The sequence below is a fragment of the Chelonia mydas genome, chromosome 8, assembly GCF_015237465.2.
Source record: "Chelonia mydas isolate rCheMyd1 chromosome 8, rCheMyd1.pri.v2, whole genome shotgun sequence".
NCBI lineage: Eukaryota > Metazoa > Chordata > Testudines > Cheloniidae > Chelonia > Chelonia mydas.
Genome location: NC_057854.1, coordinates 100,891,676 through 100,897,286, shown reverse-complemented (window position 1 = coordinate 100,897,286; position 5,611 = coordinate 100,891,676).

The following is a 5,611-nucleotide window of genomic DNA, read 5'->3' as shown; positions in this document are numbered from 1 at the left end:
AATTTCCAGCTCGATCTATCGGCCTAGATGCATTACTGGGATCTGTTTGTCTAGGGGCAGCACCAAGGGTGAGCGGCCAGCTGCTTTACATGGAGATAACAAAGGCACACACTGATATACGAGAAGCAAACCACAAATAACCAGTCAGGGATATGAAAATGGAATGCAGATTGTTACAGAAAAAATTCCACTCAAAATAACAAAGGACATTCTCACCTCTATGCCTTAACTGTTTTTAGCTGCGTTATTGAGCCCAGAATTTGATCATCAACAGGCAGGACATGGAAACCCAGCACTGTCTCCATAAAGTTTATTATTATTATTATTATTGTCCTATTTCAGCTTGAGGAAGAAGCGGATGTAGCTTGATTTCAGTTAGCGAGCTTGACCCAGTAGGGCTCAGAGCAGAAGAGTCATTTTCAGACAATGCATGAGGGAAATGATCACAAATATAAATTCATAATGTAATACCGGTTGGAGGAAATGGCATGCATTTCACTCGGAGGATCCAGAAGTGCTTATCAATTTACATCTCACCACAGCCATCAATGCAAATACTGAGGCAAACACTTGCCGTATAAGATGCATTTAGGAAACTATTGAGAGATCAAATTTTCAAATGTAAATCATGGTCTTTACATTTCCCCAAGCAACCTTGCTGATTTATTCCTGGCAGTCATTCCTAAAGCGTCCCTAAAGCAATCAGCACGAAAGTGCAACAGCTGGCCTGCTAATCAGCCAACATATTGTACATGTTCACGGTTGTTGAAAGACGGTGTTTATTTTAACAAAACACAAGCATCCACTCAGGTGCTCCCCGTAAAGGAGGTGCATTCTGTGCCCATGGAGCATTAAAATACTTGACAAAGCTGACACATTGAAACCAAAGATATTTATTATTAGGTGTGTTACAACAGTGTGCAGAGGTCCAAGCCAAAATTCAGGTCCTCGTTGTGGTGTACACATGGTAAAAGGCAGTCCCTGCCCTGAAGAGTTTATAATCAAAATAGGAGTGGGAGAAAGTCCGGATTGTTATCCCTGTTTTACAGATGGGAAACGAGACACAGAGAGATTAAGTGACTTGCCCCAGCTCACACAGGGAGTCCATGGCACATCTGTTGAATCCTAGCCAGTAACTTAACCACTAGGCCATTATTCCCCTTTCTCCATCTGCTGGACCTTTGACTTGCTGCAGATCTCTGAGCATTTGCCATGACAACGTGAGGGAATGAGAAAGATGCACATCTAGGTGACTCACCATGGGGTTTAAGATCAGAGCCAAAATCCTGCACACCGAAACTGGCAGGCTGGAACAACGGATCTGGGATTTCAACATGGCATCCATAACATCTCCTGCCCTGGGAGGTAACAGAGAAAGGAGGCAGTTCAGGCAATCCAGCTGTTTGATACCTGCTGATTCCTAACCAGAACTTGATTGGACATGGAAGATGGAAAAATAATTGCACTCAGTACAATCACCATGTCCCACAGCAGGCTGGATTCTTCAGACCAGCTGGCTCTGCACAGCTAGGGTGCTCCACACCATGAGTCCGAAGGGATTGGGAATGTATAACCTAAACATAATTCCCTTTATATTATCCCCTGCCAGATCAAACCAGCGATCCATGAATAAATCTCAGTGGGATGGGTGGATAAAGCTGGCTGACTCAATTCATCCTCCCTGGCCATTCCCTGCTGATCTTAGCTCTTCCATCTAAAGAATCTGCTTCCTGGCTGGAAGCATGGGCATTGGTTCTTCCCTTCCTGTGAGTTAAATAAGGCAGGACCGTGGGGCCTATTTCACTTGGGATTTGTAGTGTCATTTTGGATCCAAAATGCACGTGCTCAGGGTTCTTTCCAGAACACATCCAACGGTGCGGTGTAGACTTACAACTTCTCCAATAAAGGGAAGGCTCCATCAGTACAGGCCTTTGTGAAGGGCTTGCTCACCACGTAATCAATCGAAAGGGGAGTGATTGCTCAAGAGACAGCAAAGATGGGAGTGAAATCCTGCCCTACTGAAGTCAATTGCAAAAACTCCTGTTGCCTTCAGTAGGGCTGGGTTTTCATCTGGGGTGTGGGTATTACAAACTAATCTTACCTTCTCTTTTTTTAATCACAGTAAAGAGATGTCAACCTTGCTCCAGGCTTGGGATGGTTTGAGTCCTTGTCGGAGCGAGGCCGCTGACTAGAGGCAGGAGACAATCTCTTTGCCCTATGGCAGCACTTTTCTTTGGCCCCTCAGTGGCAGAGAAAGCAGCAGTTGCCATCACCGGCGGTGGGAACCTTGAGCGCCTGCTCCCCTTTCAAATCACTCCCCAGCCACACACTCACATGCTCCTCGCCTTACCCAGGGGTTGCCAGCACCGTTGCAAACACACCAGCTCCACCCGAGTCATAGCAAGGATTCCAACCATGTCCATTCATGCAGCGTAGCTGCACCACAGCAGGGATTCCTCCCAGCTCAGTCCAACGTTGCTCCACGGAAGAGTCCCTCAGCACTCTCTGCCCCCACCCCCCATGGTATCCCATGAGCTAATGGCACGGGATTACCTGTGCAGGAACTCTACCGGGACTTCCTAGCCCCAGATCTCATGGACCTGTTCTAGCAGCCCTGCTACCAAGGGGCCTGAGCTGAGGATTTGGCCAGTGAGAGATCCCGTTAGGCAAGGCATAAAGCTGGGATCATTTCCACACACCGCCAGTGGCTTTACTGTGCACGTATTGTGGTCTGGGGGAAGGAAAGATTTGGGTCAGGGAACTTGGGGTCACTGCTTCACAGGGCACAGCTGTTGTGGAGGGGCCAAGTCATCCCTCCTTGCTCCCAGGATGGAGAGAAAGGATGGGGAAATGATTAGCACACTACCCTAGGATGTGGGAGGCCCAAATTCAATGCCCCGCCTTGGCACAGACTTCCTACATGACTGTAGGAAAGTCACTTAGCCGCTCTTTGCCTCAGTTTCCCCTCTGTATAATGGGGATACTAGCACTGCCTCGTCTCACACACGGGTGTCGTGAGGACTACATTAATGATTGGGAGGTGTTCAGATATTACGGTGATGGTGCCTGTAAAGGGTTCCACTCGCCACAATTGCACTTCCTCCTGGCTAGATCTTGCCCTGCTGTGGTGTCTCTCTCTTCATGACTCAAAGCGCCCCCTGATTGTGACTCTGGACCCCCCTTCCAGCTTCTGAGGTATCAATGTGCCACTGGACAAGCTGTCTGGATGCCACCTTGGACAGTCTCCATCCCACTTCTGGATCCTGAACCACTGCCCAGTAGGTGGTAGGGGAACCACTGAACCACTGCCCAGTGGGTGGTAGGTGTTTTTACGGGGCCTGCTTCAACGCCTACAGAAATCAGTAGAACGATTCCCATTGAGTTCAACAGCCAATGTGGACAGCAGAACAGCTGGACCCACTTTGCTCCCCATGACAGGTGAATTCTAGCAGAAGCCGGAATAAGATGTACCAACTAGAGCTGCTCCAAAGATCGCAATATCTTTGATGGGAATTTAAAGAAATTTTGATTTTTTTTTCCAAAATTTCCTGCAAAAGTTTTTCCAATTTTCTTCTACACAAACTTGAAACCGCAAAAAGGTTGGTTCTCTATGATCATTTTTAGTTTTAAAAAAAACAGAGTCCACCAGAAAAAAAATCCGTTTTTGAAAGCCAAAAGTTTTCACCGACAGCTGAAAATTGGACAGCTGAACCAAAAAGTCCCGCCCCCGAATTTTCGGTGGTTGAATCAAACAGAACATTTTTGACAAAAAAATTCTCTCTCTTTTTTTTTTTTTTTTTTAAAGTGTTGCTGTAGATCACAGCCAAGTCTGTTTATTGCACTGAACTAATTACTGGGCACGAAGAGCTTTGCCGCTAATGGCTAATCTGTGGATCAGTCTGGTCAGCCAGGACTGGGAGTCCCTAGCACAGGGACGAGTGGCTCTTGGTTTTATTCTGCTTTCCATGTCCGGATCTCAGCGTGGTCGATCGCTTGTCTGTTCGACTCCACCAGCTGGGCAGTTGTGAGCCAACTCGTCTTCCCTGGGATTCCACTGAAATTGTCCCCCAGAGCCCCAAGATCTCAGCAGCAATGAATCTGAAGAGATCCAGTGCAGATTTATCCAAGTGGCCTCTGAGCAGTGAACTTCAGTATCTCTAAGTCCACCCATCAAACCCTTCTGCAGCCTTTAGCTGGGGGGGGGGGAGGGGTAGCTCAGTGGTTTGAGCATTGGCCTGCTAAACCCAGGGTTGTGAGTTCAATCCTTGAGGGGGCCATTTAGGGATCTGGGGCAAAAATTGGGGATTGGTCCTGCTTTGAGCAGGGAGTTGGACTAGATGACCTCCTGAGGTCCCTTCCAACCTTGATATTCTATGATTCTGTGTTTGCCCCTAGCAAACTAAAGGATGTGAGACCCTTTGCTGAGCCTGCCCTCCCAAATGAAGACTGTTGCATTTTGTTTGAGATCAAGAACATTTACCAGGTGGTTCTTTATTCTCTTGCCCTTGGGCCGGAGCCAGATTTATTATTCAACACCAGCTACGTTCTTGACTGTGTACATGGAACAAACAACCAGTCCCTGCCCCAAATTGCTTATAGTCTAAAGGCAGACACTGGTGAAACAGGATGCTCTGGGAAACACCCTGCCAACGTTGACTGATTTTTAAAAAATGTATTTTGTTGTTTTCACACCCTTCTCCTGCTCTACCCCTTGCTCTATGTGGGTGAAGTGTCTTCAGACCTTGGAGAAGAAATGAACATAACATAAGAACGGCCCTACTGGGTCAGATCAAGGGTCCATCTAGCCCAGTATCCTGTCTTCTGACAGTGGCCAATGCCAGGTACCCCAGAGGGAATGAATAGAACAGGTAATCATCAAGTGATCCACCCCGTCGCCCATTCCCAGCTTCTGGCAAACAGAGGCTAGGGTCACCATCCCTGCCCATCCTGGCTAATAACCATTGATGGACTTATCCTCCATGAACTTATCCAGTTCTTTTTTGAACCCTGTTATAGTCTTGGCTTTCACAACATCCTCTGGCAAGGAGTTCCACAGGTTGACTGTGTGTTGTGTGAAGAAATACTTCCTTTTATTTGTTTTAAACCTGCTGCCTATTAATTTCATTTGGTGACCGCTAGTTCTTGTGTTATGAGAAGGAGTAAACAACCCTTCCTTATCTACTTTCTCCATACCAGTCATGATTGTATAGACCTCAGTCGTATCCCCCCTTAGCCGTCTCTTTTCCATGCTTGGTTATTAGAGCTGTGTCACTACTTCAAACAATTCTCCAAGAAAACCAACTAATCAACTCCTTTCAGCCGCCTCCGCAGCTCTCACTCCCCTTCCTGCTTCTCACCAGTGAGTTTACGGCAAGGGAGGGTCCCAGACGCAACGAATCATTGGCATATATTGATCGCAAACGGTGACAGGGATATCAAATCCCAGGTTCCCATGTGCAGTAATGAGTAAACTGAGGAATGCATGTGTTCCCTTGAACTTTTTTTTTTTTTAATTTGTTTTCCTGCTGCTCACTGATCCTTCAGTGAGATTTTGATCCTTTTTTGCTCTTTTCCCACCCTTTGGTTAAAAATTGAACCCAGGCAAATGGAG